This window comes from Triturus cristatus, chromosome 3_1 (genome assembly GCF_964204655.1).
Source record: "Triturus cristatus chromosome 3_1, aTriCri1.1, whole genome shotgun sequence".
NCBI classification, from domain to species: domain Eukaryota; kingdom Metazoa; phylum Chordata; class Amphibia; order Caudata; family Salamandridae; genus Triturus; species Triturus cristatus.
The window spans coordinates 697737915-697752621 of record NC_140583.1 but is presented as its reverse complement, the minus strand read 5'-3'; the positions used below and the strand labels follow the sequence as shown (position 1 = coordinate 697752621).

Below are 14707 nucleotides of genomic sequence, written 5' to 3'. Positions count from 1 at the left end.
AACCTTGACAAAGCGGTCGCAAACACCACAATGCCCTTGACTGGTTGCAGCGATAATGCGAGCTAGATCTGAGGCTCCACCAACAGCCCCCGAAAGATGCAAAGGGTCACCACCATCAGTGCACAGGGCCGGGAAGCTCTGAGGTGTGAAGAATAGGAAAGCCAGAAAGGAATGCACCGGGGTACACTGTGAGTCCCAATTCAACAGCTGTGCGGGACCGTCCAGTATTTTGCAGCCACTAAGCGCCTTCTACCACACACAGGCCGCAGCTCGCAGAGCGCGGCCTGCCGCTCCGGCCCTCACCCACCGCCACAGCCAAAGACCAAGAGCCCGGCTGCACCCCACTCACCGCCGCCTGCAATTGGTGTTGTCCGTCTTTCAGGCAATTGTGCTTTCAGCTGGATCCCCTGGCAGAGACTGCACCTTTATGTGCAGCGAAGCAGGCCGTGGTCCCTCAGGCCTCCGGGTGCCCGGCAGCCCCAGGCAGGGACCCAATGCCCACCTCGTCAGGCAGGGGCAGGGAGCGCAGTTGCCACCTCAGGCACCCCCAAAATCCTCCGCTATGGTGGCAAATGTAAGCGCACCTCACTGCAGGCCCCGGTGGCCGAAAATGGTGCAAAGGGAAGCTACCTCCACCAACTCCCCCAGGGTGACATGGGAGACAGGGCACCTCACCCTCCTTCCGGCGGGATCCACACTTGCAGGCCTCGCCCACCCGCTAGCAGTCCTCCACACACCGAGCAGAGGGAGCGGGACAGAGTCTCATCAGGTTGCGGCGGCCGCCATCTTGCCGCTCGCCAGTCGTTTCTTGGTCCTCGATTTGCAGCCGACGCAGTGCCCCCAGAGAGCCGCAGTTCACTCCACCAGTTGCAGGATATAAGCCCACTGTAGGGCAGCCTGCTGCAAGCGTCGATGCGATGATATTTGGTGGATACTGGGCGGATTAGGGATCAGCCAGGCGGAGCAGCACTAATGTGCGGCCATCTTGCCTGGCACCCTCTGGCGCCCCCCATGAACCCATTTTTAATGAAGAAATTAAATCGCAGGGCCCTTGCATCAGCCAAAGCAGTCCAAGCTACAATTTTTGCTCCCTCCTCATAGCTTGAATAATTGCATTTTTTGGTAGTTCAAGCACTGAATTCAGGATACCACCCTCTGGTTACTCTCATGTCACTGGTCTGTCCAGTGCCAGAATCTCTGCTCCATACAGAGCATGAGTTTTAAAAAAGTGGTTTTTACTTCTGCACATCCGCATACTTGCACTATAAAAATTACTCTCTCACCTGCTGCTTGAGCGGGACCCCCCTTGCCTTACATCGCGTTTTGCAGCTTGTCAAGCGCCATCTTGGAATAGGCAGGAAGGTCGAAGCCAGGTGCCATATTACCAGGGGCACCGGGTCTACAAGGGGGCAGGACATAAAAGAGGCCAAATGCTAGCGCGCAGCGCGCGCGCGCAGCGGGCGCGCCATTGGCGTGCCGGAGGCGCGCCAGAGGCAAGCCGGTCTGAGCCCGTCCGCGCGCCGGACGAGCATAGGATGGCTCAAGCTCCTGCCAGCGACGTTGAGGGACGCCGCCGGTACACCAGACTACAGCTCCTGGATATAGGAGGTAGGATGGCCCCCACTGTACCCACTCAGAGCAAGGGTGCTATGCAACCCTGCAATTCAGTACCTAGAGCAGGCAAGAGACCTCTGAAAGAGCCAGGCACACTCAAATGTGCTCTGCTGAACTGCAGATCGTTAGTTAAGCATCACACTGAAACTGCACTGCTACTAGAAGATCTGCGGTTGGACGCGCTCTTCCTCACAGAAACATGGGCTAGAGCAGATGCAGCTGTGGAGATTGGCTCCGCCTGTCCAGAGGGTTTTAAGTTTATACATAAACCCAGACAGGGCGGTAAGGGAGGAGGGGTGGGACTAATCTATAGGGAGAATTTGCGCCCGAGCCTGTTACATACGGAGGCGATTGAGGGGATCGAAGTCATGGCCTTTTCACTACAAGGCGACAGAGGGAACTTACTTACAGGCCTGCTCTGTTATCGTCCACCGGGGCTGCACACTCCAACGCAACCTCTTTTGAATATAATCATCAACCTTGCACTCACACATTCTAAGATGGTTGTCCTAGGTGACTTTAACTGGCGGGAGGACGCAAGCACAAAGAACCAGTTGAGGGATCTAACGGCTACCTGTCTTGGCCTTGGCCTCCACCAGCTAGTTACATCTCCCACCCACCAAAAAGGCCACATACTGGATCTGTTGTTCGCAAATAAGACGGAGGTCGAACTTTTAGGCGCTCACCCGCTTATTTGGACAGACCATTTTTGTATTCAGTTTAAGATACTGCTACCAGCTACCTCTTGCCAATCCGAAACCACGGCAACATACAGAGAGGGTAGAAACTGGGTCAGATTGGCCAAAACCGGATCACGGTTGACTCTCCCCACAGCTAGTCTTTTCCTAACCTCCAGATCAGTGGAGGATAATTACAATGCCTACCATAAGTTTATAACTAACGAACTGGACTTTTTAATCCCGAAGAAGAGGATTAGAGTCAGGAGCAGACCATCAGCGCCTTGGTACGATAATGACCTGCGACAGTTAAAACAGCTCTGTAGGCAGATTGAAAGGAAATGGAGGAAGGGGCTTCTTGCCAGGGATAAAGCGGCGCTGAAATTCGCACAGAGTAGATACAAGCAACTTATCCTGGATCGCAAAGCGAGCTTCTACGCTGACTCTATAGCGTCTGCCCCAAATGGAGCAAGGGAACTGTTTAGAATAGTGAACTCCCTATTGGCCCCTAGCTGCCTCGAAAATAAAGTAGTACCCTCCAAGAGGTTATGCGATGATATTGCTACCTACTTTAAGGACAAGGTGAAGAAGATCACGGACCTCTTCGGGGTCCCTGATAGAGTAGCTGATGCCTCTGGGAAAGGAACGCACCACGAGAAGCCAAGTGGTGATTGTTCTCTAACCCTTTTTCCATCTTTCTCAGATGAGTCATTTATCAAGACGGCACACAGCATCTCGTCAGGTTCCCCCCTCGACCCACTGCCCCAGAAGGTTTGGAAGCTTTGGGGTCACTCGACCTTCCCCTGGCTGCGCCAGATCTGTAATCAGTCGTTGGCAGAGGGCATGGTCCCGGATAGTTGGAAACTGGCCTTGGTCTCCCCTCTAATCAAAAAATCAATCCTGGACCCAACCGTCCCTGCCAGCTTCCGGCCAATATCACTCCTCCCGTTCCCTATTAAAATCTTGGAGAAGGCGGTGAGCAGATCCCTCTCGAGTTATCTAGAGGCTAACCGTTTGCTGGACAGGGACCAGTTCGGCTTCCGCCCTTGCCACGGAACCGAGTCCGCATTAGTCACCATGCTGGACACGTTGCGGATGCGGGCTGACACAGGGAGCACCGCTGTTTTGGTGCTCCTAGATCTGTCAGCCGCATTCGATACCGTGAGTCATGAAACACTGCTGCGACGGCTGACGGAGGTTGGGGTTGGGGGCCAAGCACTACAGTGGCTGCGCTCTTATCTAACGGGAAGACACCAAAGGGTGACCATGGGTTCCTTCATCTCAGAGACCACACCAGTGGACTTTGGAGTTCCACAGGGCTCTAGTATCAGCCCCATCCTATTTAATATATACTTACAACCGCTATTTTCCATCATTAAAGCGTTTGGGGTGGAGCTGATCAATTATGCTGACGACACCCAACTGGCCTTTTCCTTGGAAGGCAAACAGGCAGTCTCTCTGGAGCAGTTCCAAAATTGCATGAGGCAGACTACGGACTGGCTACGGAGAAATTGTCTGCAGTTCAACGGAGACAAAACAGAACTGTTGCTTTATGCACCAACAAAACTGATTCAACATCCTCCGGTGGACTTCAGAATCGCCCCGGATTCAGCTCCACTGACGCCAGTTAGCACTGTACGGAACCTGGGGGTTTTGTTCGATAACAACCTTCAGCTGGCTTCACAGGCTAGCAAAACTTCCAGTACCTGCTTTGGTCTACTGCGACTTCTACGCCGTGTCCTCCCATTGCTGCCTGCAGATTCTCGTAACACGGTTGTTAGAAGCATTATCCTCAGCAGGCTGGATTACTGTAACTCTCTGTATCTCGGAGCCCCCCAATACATTCTGCAGGGGCTACAGAGAGTTCAGTCAGCTGCTGCCAAGTTGGCACTTGGTCGTAAGTTTGACTCTTCCTCCACCCAGGCACTCAGAGATCTACATTGGTTACCCGTTAAAGAAAGAGTCCGTTTTAAATCTCTGTGCCTGGTGCACAAGGCAATCCATGGACTAGGGCCGATCCCACTCCAGGAAAGATTTGCCTGGTATTCCCCGGTAAGGCAGCTGCGGTCATCCAAGGCCAACCTGCTGGTACAGCCCAGTTTTAAACGGGCAAGACTAGGAGGGAGGGCATTCAGGGTGGTTGGAGCTCAAAGCTGGAACGAGCTCCCACCAGCTCTCAGACAAACGCAGTCTTTGATAGAATTTAGAAGGAGCCTCAAAACCTGGTTGTTCCCAGCAGCGTAAAGTCTCCGACTTGTCCTCTCGTGCGATAAAACATCTTGTCTGGTCAGAGCGCCTGGATACCCGTAGGGTTACACTTTTTGTTTTCTCTCTGCGCTATATAAATCCTTATATTATTATTATTATTATTATTATCTCACCCAGTATGACATTACTTAATAGCTCAAAGGTGTAACATTTGTATTTACGGTCAAATCATTTCAAGCCACTCACTTCAGTCATCAGTGAAAACTTCCACCTGGCCAGATATGTATCTCATCTTAAGGCATCTGAAAAGATCATCCCCAGATATTTGTACTTCCGGTCCTGCTCCAACCACATATCGCTAGATACCAAGATAGAGTTTTTATCTTCTCAATATTGATTGACGGTTTATCTTCCAAGCAATAGGAGCTTAATGTGTTTAATTCACGTAGGAGCTCAATGGGCATGAGATCCATCGCAGCCAGGTTGTCCACTTTATGAGGTAACTAGTATGCCTACCCTCAATCTTAGGAGAAATACTACGGGTAGCCCTTAAAACCTTTGGAAAGTCCACTATAAATAAGCTGAACAACAATAGACGCTAGGGCACATCCCTGACGTAAACCTTATTCTGCCAGGATTTTACCAGACAAACAACCTGCACTGTCAAGGTTGACCTGTACCCAGTTATTACTATGTACTTTTACCGGGAGAGCTAACAGGGCCTCAAATACGTTAAAATGGCATAGCTTACGCCGTAAAGTGCCCCTGTCCACCCTGTTGGATGCCGCCCAGAAGTCAACAAAGCAGCAGCAAAAGTTACCTGCCAGTTCCATTGATCATCTTGCGCTACCCCACAGGGTGAAATAGCGGTCTGTTGGTGAATATTTTAGCCAGAATCCACCCTGTTCCACGGGGATCAATTCAGTGTCAAAAGCCCAAGCAGCTAGGTGCTTTAATAGAATTTGAGCAAATAGCAAAGTGATATCTAGCATCTATATCAAACAGTAGTTGGCCGTTTGGTCAATTTTACCATTAGGTCCCATTGTGCTTTATAAAATAAAAAAAATTGTGACACATAGATTACGATATTAAATTGTAGAAGCTTCCATCACTTCTCTTGTAGCTACATTGTTTGAATTTAAGTTTAAGTGTCAACAACACTTATTCACAATTCTTCTACCCTACTGACAGTCATTATCAAACCAGTCCATCCTCTTTACTCTACTACTACTAACTGGCTTTAAACCAGCCTTTGCCAATGTGAAATGGGCTAATTATTGTTTCATCAGTCCGCTGTACCAACCAGTCCCATCATTGCCTACTTCTATATCTAAGGGTTCAAATTCTATTGAAGATAGACCCTGAAGTGAATCTTCTGTGATCAAAACCCAGATTCTTTGATGGTAAACTACTTCAAGGGGCTCAGTTACATTTACTCAGGACAGAGAAAGATCTTTAAGCTCGAAGTTAAGAGCTTAGTGATCACTGGACCCTAAATCCAGGACACTAAAAATGTTTACCAAGTGGATGTGGTAAATTGGCACATACACATAATCAATGGACATGCTTTACCATATTTAATTGATCTGGTTGCAGGAATATCATCAGTACACCAACCATTCGTATTAATCAAGTTCAGCTGAACTGAAGAAGGCAGAACTTTCACATCTCCTTCGGCAAATGCTTGACAGGAAGTTTTCTCCTCAATAATTTCATTGCAAATGTTGCAGTGATATTATCAAGGCTACCAAAGAAGTTGTCATAAGTGATGTAATATGTGGGGTAATTAGCAGTAGATGGCGAGGAGATGAGTTATAGTTACCTTAAGTCACAAGTTTTAGTTACTTGAGATAACTATAGTGAATATCATTGGTTTTGTAATTTTAAAACGTTACTTGGTCACTAAAAGTTTCCCCTTACTATAACATTTTGTTAACCGTTGTTTTTCAAGTGAATTTCTTGTTTTTTCTAATGTAAAGCAACATTTTATTACCATACGTAAAGCCAACACCCTGCTATGCAGTTTAGAGACATTAACACTGATGACAAGGACTTAGATTCCTTTCCCCTAGCAATCAGTGAGAAGACAAATATGAACATGGTTGTCCCTCCTTATTGTGAGCTTACTAATGGCTTGCCGCTACTGCCCACTATATCGGGCACCAACTCCAAACAGAGTTCCCTTGCTTGAAATAATTAATCCATTTTCGATTTATTTTTTACACCTTTGCACTTCGCCACCCTAAATCCCATGTAATGTCTCCCATTGACCACATAGCTAAATTTTGGAGACACTGCCTCTGTAAACCCCTGGATAAGCAGAATGCCAAGATATACTTTAGACCATGAGTCTTGTTCTGCGCAAGTAGACCCTGTTCTAGTCTACTTGCATCTCCTTTCCGGACATTATGTCAGGAAGGGCATCGATCGTGCCTTAAACTGCTACCAGGATCATGTCCTCGAAATTGCCTGTCCCTTTATTAAACCGCTGGACATGCAAGTGGAAAGCCCCTTTTTCCCTGATCTTATTGACCTCCCTTCTCTTTGAGATAGGTCACATAGGGCTTTGCGCCCCCACAGTGATGCAACACTACTGTTTTTGCTGACTGTAGGAAGTCTATCCTAGTGAACCTTGCCCCAAAGCTTGCTCTTTTATGCACTGGCAAAGTCAATGGTGCTTTAGGAAGACTTCTCTTCGAAAAACCTTTCTTCAAGGACATCTCAAAATTCTTAATTTATTCTCCTCTCTTGACTGAGTCCAGACTACCATTAAAAATATCTTAATGTCAGTAATAGACAGGGACTTCCACAGTCCTTCCCTCTGCTTCTTCGCATATGACTATGCCAATAAAAGCTCTCATTTCTTCAGAGGTAGATCCACCTGTACATGATCAGGATTCATCAGGGGAGGCCATAGAAGAGGCTGCACCAAACCATGTCAAGCACCATCTGACTTCAGGTAAGTGTTCCTGCTTCTTTCCATCCTCATCCACTCCCCTCTATCCCATAAGAGGCTACATTGCATCATGTATTCCCCATTGGGAAATATTACTGCAGACACTCGGGTCCCTTATTGATTTCCGAGAACTTCCCTTCCAACTTCACTTTCCTACCCTGTACTCCTTCTCTCCAGATGAAAGACTGCTGGCACATCAGAAGGTGCAATAAATGTTCTGCAAAGGAACAATTGTCTCCGCCTCTCTCAGGCATGCTTTATACGACTCATCTTCCTATTCTTCCGAAAAGCTCAAAGGCCTACGGCCAGTGGTACACTTCATGATAAAGTGCATTCACTTCCTCTGAGAAACCCTCCTGTTCAGTGACAGGATGGCTCATTTGGACCTTGAGGACATCCTTTACACCAACAATATCTGAGGTTTCAGTGGCAGAATCAATTCTGGCAATTACAGTGTCTTTCCTTTGGCCTCTACTCTACCCCTCGGTGTTTCACTGAGCTTGTCTGGACTGTTTTGTCCTTCCTGAGAACGGTTTCGGTATCTACCTAGATGACATTCTTCTGATGGTCAAAACCCTGTCTTCTTTGGCCCTGGACCTCTGGAACATTAGGCTAGAAAAGAATTTCTCAATGAGTGCAAAAGGTGGATTCTTGATTCATTATGTTTGAGACTAGTCAAGTCTTTAGGGAAAGAAGGTTTTTCAGGACTGGATTGTGGGAGTTCCTCTCTGGTTTCCCTAGAAGGCCGAGGAAGGATGGACGTAGTTGAAACGTTCTATAACACATTCTAGCACAGGAGAAAAAAAACTAGGGAGGGGCAGAATGTGATTACGAGGACCATCCGTGCCTGACAGTGGATGAAAGTGAAGGAGAACAGGGGAAATTTGGTAAAAGAGGGAAAAGGCATAGTCCATGAGAGGGTTCCCATCTTGAAGAAAGCCATCTCCTGACCTGGAGTCCAGGCCTAGATGCCAGTTCCCAAATTTTATAATTTGCCTTTCTGAGGCATCAGTCAAACTAATCCATTCCTAGTGGCTGTCTGGGGAGAAGAAGTCTCTAAGAAGGCTTGGCTATACAGCATCCAATTACAAGAATAATGAAGGTGGACACTGCTACTGCGGCTAGGACAACAGAAACCTGGAAGTTGTGGGGAAGACTGCAACTCCCAGCAATCCCTCCTGGAGGCCACGCCCATTTTGCACTCTTAAGTGCTGAGTGGCCCAGTGGCTGGTGACACCGCCACTGCTGCCAGGACACAAGAAACCACAAAGTTGTGGGGAAGACCCCTACTCCCCGCATTCCCTCCTGGAGGCAACGCCCATCTTGCGCTCTTAAGCCCTACGTGGCAACAATTCAGATACTGATGCTTTGTCTTTTTTTTATATTCTAGCAGGCATGATGCTTAATAAACTCGGGAAGGAATGACACAGCTCCTTTGCAAGTATTTGCTTTTGCCAAGCCTGCTAAATGCTTGTCACAGTCCTAGTTGACATTGGCTTACCACAGCAGGATGCACAAACGGAATGCCAAGGGCAGTCCAAATGGAGCACCTAAGCAAGTTAAACGGCCTACAGCAAGCACTGCAGCGAACTGCGTGGTGGATGATATAGATACCCTAATTGAAGAAGTTGAAAGCTTACTTAGTGGTCAGAACAAGCCATCCAAAGTGGGTGAGAAAGTGGTAGACATTTTATTCTAAAAAAGACTGCATTTAAGTCCCCAACCTCCAGCGGCACAGCCCTGTGCTGAGTGCACTCCAGCGACATAAGCAGTCGCAAGGAGCCGGAGTTTATTCCCACATGCGCACCTTCTGGAACTTGTAATATCAATGCCAATGTTGAGTAAATAGTAGCCCTGAGCAACATATGTACCAATCGGTTCGACTCTCTTGCTAACAGCAATGAAGCAACTGCCAATAAGACCAGTACCGAGATGGAACCTGCTCCCACGGTCCACGAGGCACAGCCCAGGAGAAGGAACAGATCCATAAAAGTAGACACCAGGCTCTTCACAGTGAACTGAGAGAACTCAAAACAACTGTTAAGGAATTAACACTAGAGGTGCTCCCATTGAGAAAGACTGCAGAGTCTCTTACAGACCAGCTTATCAGGGTATGCCCAAGCATAAGCACAGGGATGGGAATGTGCAACACCTATCAAGAGAGTAAAGATTGGGCTGATAAGGGCAACGGAATCAGGAGCTCAGGGATTATTACACATTCTATGATTACAGCTCCCCAGAACAAACTTGAAACTTACCACACCAACCAGCAGCACTTTCAAACACCGATGCCCCCATGTTCCAATCAAGGGGAGGTTGCTGAAAAGACCCCCACACTTTGCACTCCACACGTAGGTCAGTGGTTACATGGCAGATTTTGCGGTGTTGTTGGGGTGACAGGGGAAACCAATCCTGAGATAGCACTCCACTCTGCAAAAGCTCTGAAAGGGGTGCCCAGACTCAACCCACTCCATGAAAGACCAGGTTTTGATGGTGAAAGCCGCAGGCCCTGGAAGGGGGCAAGTCAGGGAAGCTCCTGGGAATCATTCAGAGGCACCAGAAATAGAGTGTTCATGATAAATGTACCTAAACTGGCTAGTGCCTCAGGAGAATCCAGCAAAGCCCTGATCAATAAAGTTATCCACTGTATAAGGCAGGTGAGACAATGCCGTTCAATCATAAGATCTGATATAATAACTGTTAAACGCTGCTCCACAGATAAGGAATTAGATTACATCACACTGGATCTGGCTGGCAGGAACATAGAGGATGGTCTAGTTAATCTGGACCTGCGTACCTTTCCTCCCAGTAGATCGCTGATCCTGTTTAAACATTTCCTACCAAACAAGGACCTGGCACCGACCCAAAGCATGGGAGACCCTCAAGGGCCAGGCCAGGCAGATCCTGCTATTAAGTACATTTGACATGTGCAGGGACTGTCTCCTTACTGCGTCACAATGAATGCTACTAAAGAAGGCTATCACTATCATAATCTATCAGAGCACAGCCACCAGGGGTTAAGACGAACAGCGATGTGGAGGGGCAGCCCCTTACTTCAATGATCATATTACCATCCTCACCTACTTGTTTATCCAAGAGTCAAACCTTACCAAATCCTGAGCTCACTAAGAAATTGAGACTTTGAACCTGGAATGTAGCAGGTTTCAGGTCTAAAATTGTGTATGAAGAGTGGAGGAAGTTCATGGTAGCTACAGTCATGTCTTCTTCAGGAGACATGGGCTGTTGATAAAATATTTAGAGTGGATTTCACCAATCACCGTGTCTAATCTGTACCATCTAAGAAGGGTCACCCAGCAGGTGGTCTCATTATCTTGATTAAAATCAATCTGGGGGGTTGTAATAAAAAGTATGATAGAAATTCTACCAATATACTGGTCCTGAATATCAAAGGAATCACTAATAGTAGGTCAATGCTCCTGGCCAACATTTACAATAGATTTCTTTCGCAATACCACGACTCCTCCACAATTTTTGCTCTAGATGAGTTCCTCAAAAGGGAAGGGAGATCACATAAGATAGTTATTGCGGAGGACTGAAATACAACTTTTTAGCCCCTTGAGGTAACCAAAAATGTATTGAAGGGGGCGCTGAGCTAGGCATCCCATGAGTTAGGAAACGCCAGTTAAGAACGTGAAGGTAGCATTCCAAGTTGCCTCTCTCACCCTTAACCATGGGTTGAGGGCTGCTAACAGGCGCTCTACTTATGACCAAAAGTCTGGCCACACATACAAAAGAGCTAACTTCAAACCAAGGATGTTTGACCTGGTACCTTGGCATGGGTCTCCCTTCCATTTTTTGCTGTTGCCCCATGTGTTTTTGCTGGTTATGGATGCTTTGGGCACTGTGCCACTGCTGTCCAGTGCCACAGTGCAAGTGTTCCCTATGGTAAATTGATGTATGGATTAGTGACTCCATGATTGGCTGGTTTGATTTACTTGTCAGACCCTAGTACAGTGCACTGCATGTGCCCAGGGCTTGTAAATCAAATGCTGCTGGGCTTGCAGCACTGGTTGTGCCACCCACGAAAGCAGCCTGTAAAAGTATGTCTCGGGTCTGCCATTGCAGAGCCTTTGTGCAGTCTGGTACTCACTTGCCAGTCCCTAAATCTTCCCTTTTCTTCATATCAGACACCCCTATGGTAGGCCCAAGGGCAGGGTACAATGTAAGTATAAGGTAGGATATGCCCTGGTATGTGTGGCATGTCCTAATAGGGAATTACAGCCATTTTCGTTTTTCACTATTTCAAGGCTACCTGTTCCCCATAGGCCAGAATGGGCAGTTTGATTATTACATCTTATAATCCTAACTGACTCAGGGAACTAGGTAGAGATTCGAGTTTAGTACGCCTGAAATCAGAATGATAAAATGCATCTTTTAGTGAAGTTCGTTTTAACATTCTCTGTTTGAAAATATCACTTTTAGAAAGTAGGTATTTTCTTGTCTAACCATCTAAGCCTGCCTAGGTTCTGTATTTCTTGTCTGGAGTTTGAGTGTTAGGGGCTGGGGGATTCCAGGAGACATGGTGAGTCAGCACATGGCTGAATAGAGAGATCTGCATGTAGATGGGTGGGAAGAGTTGCAGCTGGGACCTGAATAGGGCTGTGCCTTCCCTCCACAATGCTGGCTCCATCTCCTGTGGTGTGTCTGATGTCCCTGGCCTGCACTGTGAAAGGAAAGAAGGAGTCTTGTCAACAAAGTGCTCCAGGACTGACCAGAACTGGTTTGGACTAGGCAACAAGAAGGAACCTTTGCTGAGTAGAGGAACCAGAGAGACTGAGAAGAGACTATCCCTAAGCTGAGTGCTGTTTGGGGGATTGGCCTGCAGTGGTTGCCTGACTACCAAAGAAAGGAGGGAGGAACTTTGTGTGTACTTTCATCAACTTGTGAAGGATCTCCAAGGGCTTGAGAAAGAGCTTGCCTCCTGCTGAAGTCTTAGTGGTGAAACCCTGAAACCGGTCTTAGGATGCTTAGGTGAAACCCCGAACCCGTCCTAGGATGCTTGTTTCTGGTCCAGGAAGGACCTGGCTTGGCAGTTCGGGCTGGACTGTTCCCATGAGGCACAGGGTCAAGAAGGATTTGCATATGGCCAGGTCTTAACTGGGGTGGCATGGTGAGCAAAAGAATGATGGATTTAACCCAGATCTCTTGACTGGGGGTGAATTTTTGATTTGTTCTGCATTCCGTCCATCAATTGTGTGTCTTTTGAAGTCTCAGGGACAACAGACTTCACCAACCAGCTCCCCAAGAGTCTTTTGGAAGTGCCTGCTGCTGTGCTGGGCTTTCTGAGGGACTGTGTGTCGTAAGGAGCTGGAAGCGCGATGCAGAAAGAAGAAGCGTGTCACCGAACTGCCGGTGTCGCTTCGCTAAGCGCAAGCGCCTCGCATCGCCGGAGAAGAGGATCGACGTCCCACCAGACGCCACCACATCATCGGAGAAGCAGGTCGCAGCCACAGCCGCTGTCGTCGCATCGCTGGACAAGCGTGTCACCACTGCAGTTGTCGCATCGTTGACGAAGCGCCTCGCATCGCCAGAGAAGAGGATCGACGTTGCATCAGATACCGCAGCATCATCGGGAAGTGTGTCGCAGGGCCTGTCGTGGCTCAGATGAATGGTTGTGTCACCGCACTGCCATCGGGTGTGCACACATCATGTCGCATCAAGAAGAAGACACCATCTTTTGTTTCATCGCACCGGATCTTCATCGCATCACTGCGTTGCGGGACGCATCACCACGGAAGCGCAGTAAGAAACCGACACATCACCTGCCCTCGCAGAGAAGAACCGATGCATCCCCTATGCATCAGTAGGGACCCAAAGCATCACCGTTCGTGCGTGTAAGGAACCAACGCATCACCTTCCCTGCAGCACTTTCGTTGTATAGCATTACGCATCCTAAGGTACATTGAACTCAAAGTGTCGCATTTAACATCTAAAGAAAACTAAGCTAATTCTGCCATTTTTAAAGTACTGTATTGTGGATTTTTGTCATTTGTGGTCTTGTGTTAAGTCTATATAAAAGATACTTATTTTTAATATACAACTTGTGTGGTGTCCATCTGTAGTGTTGTCACTGGGTTACTGTATGTGTTCACAAATGCTTTACACACTGACTCTGAGATAAGCCTGTCTGCTCGTGCCAAGCTACCAAGGGGGTTAGAAGGGGTTATTTTAGGAGTGTACCCCCTTACCCTGACTTAGAAGCAAGGGTCCCTATTTGGTCAAAGGTACCTACCTCTGCCAACTAGAGACCCCCAGATCTAACAAAGGATCGACAATGTTTTGCTTGTTGTACTACTCTGGCCTAAACTGGTCGACATGTTGGTAACAGAGACTCAATAGCGAGCAAAATGCCCTAACTTTACAATTACTTAGCATACTCAATTCCTACCAGCCATCCCTAGAGACCATCTCACCCACTCCAACTGTCCTTAATAACAACAGAAGGAGGGTCAAATGGCACACAATTGACAGCAGTGCTGACATTCTGGCACAAATCTATAATATGGTATTCCACTCATTGGTCAACTGGAGATGCAATCTCTGGTGGACACATTTACGAATCTATTGAACAATATCCCAAAATAATTCTATAAGGAAAGTAGTGACAAGAAAATGGCCAGAAACAAGAATAAGTGGTTTGATTAGTCATTCAAGCGAGCTCAGCAAATTTGAATGGGAGCTAACAAAGCTGGTTCAGGACTATGATAGCCACAAAACGGAAAAAAGATACAAATGCCCAAATTGAGGCAAAAAGGAACTGGCACAAAGGGTTTTGGACTGATTTACTAGTTGTGGCGTAAACTAAAAATAGCAAACAATTCTGGCATTTGATATCTAAAGAGTTAAAAAACCTAACCACAGAGTAACATTTTCACACCTGCCACAGACCTGGGAAGACCACTTTGGTCAACTGTATGCAGGACCAAAGGACACTTGTCGAGTCATCACTGAATATCCTGCTCCAGAATTGAAAATAGATCAACTTACCCCTACTTTAGAAGTAACCGAGGAAGTAATAGCCTCCCTGAAATGGGTAATGCACCAGGTCTTGACAAAATCTCGGGGGATCTTTATCTCTCTGAACCCAAAATCTGGAGTGTGATTTTAAACTACACTTCAATGCAATATTAAAAGGGGCAGAAATTCTGGATTCTTGATTAGGTGCAGAGGTAGTGCCCATATTTAAAAAAGGGGATAAAAGCAACCTGGTGAATTATAGGCCCATCAGCCT

At 47.3% G+C, this 14707-nt stretch overlaps 1 protein-coding gene and 1 long non-coding RNA gene across 2 annotated transcripts in view; both read right to left on the bottom strand.

The window, feature by feature from the left end:
• Window positions 1-14707, bottom strand: part of LOC146860813 (sperm-specific sodium:proton exchanger-like) — a 4738575-nt gene that overhangs the window by 3239256 nt on the left and 1484612 nt on the right. The gene's annotated exons all lie outside the window — the stretch shown is intronic.
• Window positions 1-14707, bottom strand: part of LOC146860816 (uncharacterized) — a 167719-nt gene that overhangs the window by 25234 nt on the left and 127778 nt on the right. The gene's annotated exons all lie outside the window — the stretch shown is intronic.